The sequence below is a fragment of the Nelumbo lutea genome, chromosome 4 (assembly GCF_056320005.1).
Source record: "Nelumbo lutea isolate HS-2025 chromosome 4, American lotus-T2T, whole genome shotgun sequence".
Classification (NCBI taxonomy): domain Eukaryota; kingdom Viridiplantae; phylum Streptophyta; class Magnoliopsida; order Proteales; family Nelumbonaceae; genus Nelumbo; species Nelumbo lutea.
Window position 1 is genome coordinate 89,946,259 of NC_142687.1, and position 10,577 is coordinate 89,956,835.

The following is a 10,577-nucleotide window of genomic DNA, read 5'->3' on the forward strand; positions in this document are numbered from 1 at the left end:
GCTTCAGCTCGCTCCTCTTTAACTGCACCTGGTCAAATGCCAATTTGAAGAGGATGTCCGCTGAGCTGCCCGAATCTACGAGCACGCGCCTGACCTTGAAATCGCTAATCCTTAGCTTAATGACAAGCGCGTCATCATGGGGGTAGTGGACTCCTCGTGCGTCGTCCTCTGTGAAAAAGATTGGCTCTTCGGTCTTTGGCCTCTTCGGGGGGTTCCTTTCTTCGAGGGCCACTTCGCGAACTGAAGTTCGGGCTGCTGCCGAGGTACACCCGCTACTACGGATCCTCCCACTATTACATGGATGGTTCCCCGAACTGGCCTCTCTTCCGGAGGCTGCTTCTGCAACGGTTCGGCAGGTCTGTTGCTAGACTCGGGTGCATCCTTTTCTTGCTCCCCTTGTCGACCTTCTTTATTGTTTTTGTGCTGTACGAAATTTCTCAAGTATCCGCGATGGATGAGTCCCTCTATCTCGTCGCGGAGGTTATTACACTGTTCGGTGCTATGACCATGGTCTCGATGGAAACTACAATACAAATTCTTGTTTCTATCGTTCGGATTTCCCTTCAGGCGAGGTGGCCACTTAACATACGGAGCGTCTTTGATCGTCATTAAGATCTCTGTCCGCCTCGTGTTCAACGGCGTGTAGTCCGTCCGAACTTCTAAGGGGGCCCGGAAGGACTGGTTCAGCTTTGGCTCCCGGGTCGGGTTTTTTCTACTCACCGGGTTGGAGAGCTCGCCTTCTCTCTTTCTTTTCTCGTTCCCGCCTTTGGTTCGTTGGTTGATCTCTTCCTCCGTCATCATGAACTTATCTGCGAGTTTGAGGAATTCGGCTACGGTTGCGGGCTGGTTGGCCACCATGTGCCATTTGAACTCTTTGTGCGTCACCCCTCTTTTGGCCGCCGCGAGCTGCACTGCGGGGTCCAACCGTAGTATTTGCAAGCATGCCTCGTTGAACCGCTTGATGTAGCCCCGAATAGACTCTCCTTCTCTTTGGACCACTCTGAAGATGCTTTCCTCTGTTCTAGGGCACCGTCGGCTGGTGACGAAGTGCGTGGTGAAGACTTGCACGAACTGGGCCCAGCACTTTATCGACCCGGGGGCCAGGTTCCTGTACCAAGTGCGGGCTACCCCCCTGAGGGTGGTGGTAAAGGCCACGCACATGCACGATTCGCTAGCCCTGGCGAGGTGCATTTGCGACTGAAAGGCGTCAACGTGGTCATTGGGGTCGAAGGACCCGTCGTACTTGTCCAGAGGTGGGAGTTTGAAGTCTCTGGGTAAGGGGATTTCCAGGAGTTCCGATGCGAGGGGGGAAGGAACGGAGAGGGCCGGGGTAGCTCCTACCTCGTCCGAGCTCGTGCCTTTGCCTCTGACTTCCGACAAGGCGCGGGTGGCGGTCTGGCAGCTTCGCCGGCGCCTTCGCCGTTGAGCGGGCCTTGTGCTGGCGCTGTTGGCCTCCGTGTTACCGAGCTCGATGGGCCCGGAGTGCTGGTAGTCCGCCGCCAGGGCGCTGAATCGATTTTCGGTGAGCGGGAGCTCGGGCTTGGAGCGTCGGGGTGCCGACCTCGCGGGCGAGGTTCCCGACCCACTCGCGGGTTGCAAGGCGGGGATGACATTTCTCTCTCTTCGGCCTGAGGACGAGGCCTGGCTGTTGGGTTGGTTTTGGGGCCGGGAGGCCATCGCCTGGCGGGGGCGCCCATCCTGCGGGGAGGCCTTGACCGGCCTCGGAGCGGGGTGGCAAGGTGGAAGTAGTGGTTGGTTCAGTGGCAGTTGGGGGAACTGCTGTTGGTAGTGATACTGGGAGATGTTGTGCAGCACTTGGTGCTGGTGAAGCTGGTGTTGCTGGAACTATTGCATTTGGGCTTGCATTGCCCGCATGCACTGCACCAGGTCCTCCAATCGGTCTTGGCTAGCTGCAAGGGGGACAGCAGTTGGTTCAGTGAAAGTTGTCTCAATAGGGAGATGAAAGGGGACGTTTGTGGTAGGAGGGTTTACGGGTGCCACTGCTTGTGGCGTGTTTAGGATGGGGAACCCATCCGCCGAAAGGGGGATGGTGAACTGTCCAACGCACACTACGGGGACCTGAAGTTGCTCCCCGATGGCATTTGTCTCCGTGCCGCGTCCGGTGTTGCTGGAGGAGGCCATGAGTATTGGGATTTTTAAAGAAGAAAGGGGGTATCAAAGTTTGGAGGGAGGCTTTTTGAAGCGTTTCCCACAGACGGCGCCAATTGATGGAGCGCGATCCGGCTGGTCTTAGCTGTCCGCCGCCTTGCTTTCGAACGAGGTAGTCAGGATCCTGAAACGGGAGAGATGGGAAAGCTCCGGGGGGAACCCGGTGTATAGGCTCCGAAGCTCAAGTTAGAATCTTTCAAAAGTAAGGTAATACCAGATAGCGCAAGGTTTTTGCGTACCTCTCTTATCGGGGGGACAGAGGGCTCTTATAGTCGCTTTGCGTACTCGCCCCGAGGCCCTTGTCAGATCGGGTATGATTACTCTGGCGCTTGTCAACTCGGCTGTCGTCCCTTCTGCTGAGACAGAACCGTCACTGCCGAACCGTCACTGCTTAACCGTCCAACTGGAGATGGCGGCGTCAGTGGCGGTGGCAGGTGGCCGTTTAGAGTGCAGCTGCCAAACGTCACATCCCAAGTCAGTCAGGCGTGGTGCCCTCGGGCACAGAATTCCCTGGTGCCAGGCGTGGTACGACTTGTTTGGCTTTGGTGCCTAGAAGATGATGTGAAGTGCTGAGCGAGGCGGTCTTGAGCTCGGAGGTATCCCGAACTGTAACAAGGTGGGTCAGTTCGGCGAAGTCTGTCCCGAGCTATTACAAGGTGGCAGTTCAGCGAAGTCTACCCCGAGCTGTTACAAGGTAGTTCGGCGAAGTCTATCCCGAGCTGTTACAAGGCGGTCAGTTCGGCGAAGTCTACCCCGAGCTGTTACAAGGCGCAGTTTGGCGAAGTCTACCCCGAGCTGTTAGAAGGCGGTCAGTTCGGCAAAGTCTACCCCGAGCTGTTACAAGGTGGCAGTTCGGCGAAGTCTACCCCGAGCTGTTACAAGATGGTAGTTCGGCGAAGTCTATCCCGAGCTGTTACAAGGCGTTGGGCGAAGTCTACCCCGAGCTGTTACAAGGTGGGTTAGTTCGGCGGAGTGTGCTCTTGCTGCCTAGGCTTGACCCCTTTTGCCGAGCTGTCGTTTCTGCCACGTGTCTCATAATAAAGAGGTCGGGCCAAATTTTCCTTCATCATTAAATTATGGGTGCTTAAATCATTTTTTATTATTTTCACCCAAGTCATTTTCAGCCTACCTCAAACTTTTCTAACCCCTTCAACTTGTAACAAAATCAGTTTTCCTAACAAGTGTTGTAGATGGTTCTCGATGCACATGACCAAATCATCTTTATCTACTATCTCTCATTTTATTCCCTCTAAGCATTAGTATTTCTGCCACACTCAATTTTTGAATGTGTTGTTTTTAACCAACCAACACTCTGCTTCATGCACAAAACTAACTTTATAGTTCTTTCATGGAATTTTCCTTTTAGTCAAGATGGTACTTACCTATTGATGAGGGCAAATTTGGCCCTCCAGTGGAATTGTGACACATGGCACCTTATGCCAATTAAGTATGGCCTCCAGACAGCTCACCAAGGCAACTCGCCAAGGCATCTCGCCACAGACAACTCGCCACAAGTAGCTCGCCATAGGCAGCTAGCCATAGGCAGCTCGCCATAGGCAGCTCACCACAGGCAGCTCGCAACAGGCAGCATGCCACTGCTCGCCATAAGCAGCTCGCCATAAGCAGCATGACTGTGACACGTGGCACCTCATGCCAACTAAGTATGGCCTCCAGGCAGCTCGCCACAAGCAGCATGCCATTGCTCGCCATAAGCAGCTAGCCACAGGCAGCTCACCATAGGAAGCTCGCCATAAGTAGCATGCTACTGCTCGCCATAAGCAGGTTGCTACAGACAGCTCGCCATAGGCAGCTGTCACTTGTGGAGAAGCTCGGTACAGGAGTAGTTTGGTGTACCGCAGGAAGATCTCCTACCTGACGACCTAGCCTAGACACTGACCCGCCGACTGACATGGGCGCCGACCTGACAACTTAGCCCAGACACCGACCCGCCGATTGACGCAGGCACCGCCCTGACAACCTGGCCTAGGCGTCGACCTGGCTGCCTGACACAAGCGCCAGCTTGACGACTTCGAGGAGTTCACCACCATACCGTTTGGAGGCTTTTCACCCACCTAACCCACGAAGACTCCGGTATATAAAGACCTCACCCCCCAAAGGGGAGGGGGATGGAAAAAATGAAGGTAATCCCTGCTCTCTAGCTCTCTCATTTCTCCAATATTATCTTCAAAGCTCTCTACAATCAGAGTGCTAACTTAAGCGTCGGAGAGCCCTCACCGGGAAAATATCCCCGGGTCCTCTGATTCAATTCTCGCAAGTACCTCAGCTCCCGCCACCTACAAAGAGGAGGAATAGATGGAGTTCTCACAGGTCCCTAAGCTTCCGCTGCCTACAAAGAGGAGGAACAGATGGAGTTTTCGCAGGTCCCTCAGCTCCCGCCGCCTACAAAGAGGAGGAAAAGATGGAGTTCTCGCAGGTCCCTCAGCTCCCGCTGCCTACAAAGAGGAGGAAAAGATGGAGTTCTCGCAAGTCCCTCATCTCCCGCCACTTACAAAGAGGAGGAAAAGATGGAGTTCTCGCGGGTCCCTCAGCTCCCACTGCCTACAAAGGAAAGAAGACCACCTCATGCTGAGGGCAGTCGGGTTGCGCTGCACCAGGGAGCTCCACCATTCTCTAAGTTACAGGCCGCCTAGTAGGGAGTTTGCCACCAGGTAGCTCTCCACCAGGCAGTTTGCCACAAGGGAGCTTGTCACCAGGCAGTTCGCCACCAGGGAGCTCACCACCAGACAGTTCGCCACTAGGCAGTTCGCCCCCCAGGTAGTTCTCCACCAGGCAGTTCGCCACCAAGTAACTCATCACTAAGGCATGTCACCACCGGGTCAAATAACGAGGTACTTAGCCAAAAGATTTTTACATTACAAAACATTGGTACGTGGCCAGAAACGGTTACATCACCTATCATATAAGACATAAGATACATCCCTCTATTGTGCCCATCCTACCATAATTCTATGGCAACATCATCCACAATTTCTCTATTGGCATGACTTATTCAACCAAAGTAACCAACAATGCCATGTTAAATTGTATTCAGTTTTAGTCATACTTATTTTAAAATCTAATACTTCTAATACAATTATCTATAAACTTAATTTTGCTTTTAATTACTCATTAGTTTTATCAATCAATACTATATCATCAACAAACATCAAGCATTATGGGGCCTCCTCATGAATATGTTTATTCAATCATCTATGATCAATGCAAATAATTAAGGACTAGGCACTTAACCACAACGAAAACCCATTTGTAACTATAAAACCCAATGTCTCTCCCACAAGTGTCCTAAGCATTAGTTTTTGCACCCTCACACATACCCCTTAATTATGTACAACACCTATTTGGAATTCATTTCCTTTCTAAAGCCCACCGTATTACCTGTCCTAAGGTTGTGTTTGATTAAGGTGTAAATGTGAATCAATGAAAATAAAATTCAACCGTCAGTTCGCATTTACACCCATTTGTTTCTGGTGTAAAAGTTACATAAAAATCGATGTAACCCTATTTTTTTGTTGACTTTTACATCACTAACTGATGTACTTTATATCCATTCTCACTTAAAATTTCACCACGATTCAAACTATTTTAAATCAATGGACTTTTACATGATGAATTTTTCCATCAATTGACTTTTACACTATGGGCTTTTCCATGACGGCATTCAAGCGCAGCCTAAGGTCTTTATTATATGTTTTCCCGTACAAAGATCTCTATTATTTTATATGTCAATTTAACATATAAATATGTTTATTGTCAAATTATAGGTTAAAAGTGTTGTTGTCAATTATAATTGGGTCTTATTGGGTCATACTTGATGTTCCAAGTTACAGACCCTATAGGCTCTAGTTTGGAATTGTTTATAGGCATTTATTTATCCATTTTTGTCCAGGCCTATCTTCACCTAAACCTAAACCCATTAACACCACTATCTAGATCTATTGTATTACATGGCCTACAAAGCAAATCAGTGTGCATATCCATGACTTTTTTTTCTTATTCATCAAGATACACAACAAGGGTAACCCATTTCCCTTCCAATAACCCCTAACCTGGTGATGACAATGGGATTTAGTCCCAAGTTTCTGCTACAACCACGTAGAGACCTTGCCAATTAAATAGGTGTTTGGCATCAATGCTGGGAACATAGAATTCTAAGTTGTTTGGAAACGGTGCTACCACATGGGCTAACAACACTGGTTTTGTTTGGTACTAGTGTTGTAGAATCATTTTAAGCATTGATCTATATTATCCAATGTTCAAGATGATGCCACATCATTGCACCGCTGGTAGCAACGAGTTGTTTTCTAATAAAGCATTGAATTTGATATCTCTTCAGACCACACTTTCCTAATTTCCAAGGCGTAGTCTAGAGCAATTTTTATTTTTGGGAAAAAACGGTACCAAACAAGAGACCATTTTATGAAGCACTGCTTTTTTTGATATAACACCTACATGGCATCATTTTCATAGAAAACAACATCAATGCCAAACACCGCCTGAGGCTCGGTTTGATGATTAAGCGGTTGTCAAAAGAATTACTTGTTGTACAAGTACTTTCTAGAAATACTTATTTTAACAACCATTTAAGGTTGTTTGGTAACCCACTTGCCAAGTCACTTATTGGGATGGGGATGTTTAGTAAGCTACTTTCCCCATAAGTGCTTGTATTGATACAAATGACAATTTTAGCCATCACTTAACTCATACATATATACAATGCTTTTCACATATTATACTATACATTTCAATGAAAAAATGCCACATCATGACAATTGAAAGCCCACGTGGACCCACACGTTAAGTGCCATGTGGACCTTAATAATAATAACAACAATAATAATAATAATAATAATAATAATAATATTAGTAATAATAATAATAACAAATAATGAATAATATTGATTAATAACAATAATATCATAAGTATACATGTTAAAAATAAATCAAAAAATGAAATTTTGATTATTCAAGAAAATATAAAAAACACCACCAATATCCTATTTAAAAAAATAAAATAGGATAATACAACAAATTAAAATTTAGATTATTCAAAAAAATCACAAAAAGCATATACAAAACATAACATAACAAATATTCACAAGTTTTCAAAAAATAATTCAAACATTTCACTAATTATTAATCATAATAACATATACAAAACATAACAAATATTCACAAAAAAAAAAGAAAAATGCAATCACAAATCAAGAATGCATATAAACATTTAACTAAGTATTTATCACAACAAGATATAAACGACATCACAACTGTACATATCAAAAATAAAGAAAAATGCAATCATAAATCAATAAAAATATAAACATTTAACTAATTATTCATACAAAAACAGTTTTAAAACAAAGATGAGGGAGGAGGATGGCTGACCTGAGTGTCATCGACGAGAGCACAGTGAGAATGCCTGAAATTGCCCCAAAAAACCAGATCTGGTAAAGAGGGTTTTAGGCATTTAAGACCTCAAAAAAAACCCAAAATATTCAAGAATATATGTAGAAAACAAGTCCAAACGTGAATCCGACTTGGTCGTCAGCGAGTTAGTAGCTCGTTCCATAATCATTGATCGCTCCAAAGGAAGGTGTCGTCGTTGGTATGTTCGCCCCTATTCGAGTGAGGAAGAAGGGGGATTAAGGAGAGGCAGGGGGCATTCTGGGTATTAAAAAAATAAATAAGGACCTTTTAGTCCCAAAAATTTTGCAAGCCCACTTATTAACAAGTGCTTAAAAGAAGTAACTCTAAAGTGGATTTTTAATAAATATTTCTTTATCAAATAAGTACTTTTTTACTAAATACCCATAAATGCTTATTTTCCACTTAATGTATGATCCCAACATTTTTATTAAGTACTTATAAAGAAAATACTTGTTTGAAGTGAAATCAAATAGACACTAAACCAATTTGGCAGATTGGCACCATCTTGCAAACCCAACAAGGCAGCAGATGAAAAAGAAAAAAATAAATTAAAAGTTTTAACACCTTGCTGTTACTTGCTTCATGTATTTCAAGGTGATAGATTCCATTGAATAAAAACCATGAATCCTAAGGTAATTCCTTATGTTCCATAGCAAGCAAGGCAACAACCATCTTTCATTACTATTACTAACTGGTGGGGACCCATGCAATGCACGAAAAGATTTGAAAGATTTAATAATTTCATTTACTTTTAATTAATATTAAATTAATAATCAAAATGTGTTGTTATTTAACTAAAAGTAATCAAAGTTATTGTTAACGTCTAAAATTTTAATAATTATATTTTTCATTTAATGTTGATTTATAGAAAATAATTATTGTTAATTTAAATGAATCAATATTTTAATAAATTTAGTTCTATTAATAATTTTAGTAATTGTTATTATTTTTATTATTTTCGGAAAAGTACGGATAAACCCACTGCAGAATTCTGATTTCCACTTTAGATCTACAATATTTCAAAATGTCAATTACCCCCTCCCTATGTACCAATGCCCGCCCATGAATTGACATCCATTTCGAGCTGGCATTTACCCCAACTGTACATTGGGCTGAACTGTCATTCTCCCTATTATTTTTTAATAAAATTTTGATTAACTTTAAATAAAAAAAATAATTACAAAAGCCAACATTTTTATTAATTTCACTAATAATTAACAATTACATAAGAATGACAACAAGGTGGGTTCAAGGCGGGGCGCCCCATCCCTATCCCTGCCCCGTAGCACCCTACCCCATCCCCACCTCAATGTCAAGCTTTCTCAAATAAGCCCGGCTAGATACTATTATATATATAAAAAAAATACTTATATATAATAAATATAATATATATATATATATGCTTATTAAATTATTAATAAATATCAATTTACTATTAGGAAATATAAATTAGTTTATTAATTTATCAAATTATTACTAAATTAATGTAATATTAGTTTATAAAAGTATACTAAAAATAAGACATTTTGTGTAGAGATTGGCCTTCGAGCTCGGACTCCAACTTCAGGCTTTATATAAGGGCTAGGCTGAGCTCAAGATCTAGGCCTGATGGTCGGGGTGGGCTAGGGCTTGCACATTTTCTATTGATAAAGATGCCCGTGTTAATTATAAAACAATGATTTTTAACAAATTAAAAATTTTACTTAATTATAGTCTAGTATAAATGAATATATAACATTTCTATAGATACTAATATAAAATTTGTTATTTAAATATTATATAATAATATTTACCATATATGCATGTAACTTCCAAGTTGAGCTTATTAGGGGTTGTTTAGCTTGGGCCCTATCCACTAAAACCATCATTGGACCCCAAAAGTTTGATACCTAATTAGACTTTGAATCTAATTATCCATGATATGTGTGGGCATGGTGCATATCCCTGATAACGATTTGTTATATTTTATTAATTATTAAAATATTATAATTATTAAATTATTGTATTTATTTAAAATACAATAATTTATGGAAATTAACATATTTTTATAAATATTGCTAATTTCTTGGATACAACTAATTAAATGTAATTTTCAACTATTTAAAAATAATAATTGTTAATTATATTACTATTAATAATTAAAATACATTATTTTTTCATTATTATTCAGTATTTTTTGTCATAAAACACAATTAACTTAATTTTTTAATATTTTTAGTATTTTAATTAAGCTTTAGGATTTTCAGAATTTTTGAATTTTAAATTAATTTTTGGTGTTTTTTCATTATTATTCAGTAATTTTTGCATATGAGTATTTTTCAATAGTTTTCACTATTTTCATCATTTATTTTTGCGCATTAGTCACTACAAAAATAATTTGCATTTGCTTTCAGTAAAAATAAATTAAATAATTAAATAAATACCATAATTAATAAAAAATATAACTAATTTTCAATATTTTTCAAAAATTTCGGATTTTCAGTAAATACCCTTATTAATATAAAATATTATTAATTTTCAATATTTTTTTAATTATTTTAGTATTTTAATCATGTTTAGATTTTTCAAAAATTTTTGGATTTTTAATTAATATTTTTATTAGCGTTTGTTGAGGTCTCAACTCATAAGTTATCTAATATTATTACTAAAGCTATTAATTAATATTTTTATAGTTAAATTTCTTATTTTTATTAGTGTTTTTTAAGTGGAATTGAAACACATTCTTAATATTTACTAAGTTCTGTGAATATTTATTTTAATGAAAGCTTAGTGGATTTTTAAATTAATAATTTTTCAATTGCTTAACCTTAAGCTATTTATATTATTTGATTTATATCATGGTTTTCAAAACCGGACCGGATTGGAATAACTGGAATTCAACATAATTTCATTATTAACTTTGTGAAAATATTAAGTTATTATTAATTTGAACATTATGTTTTTATTTTATTGCATAATTTCTT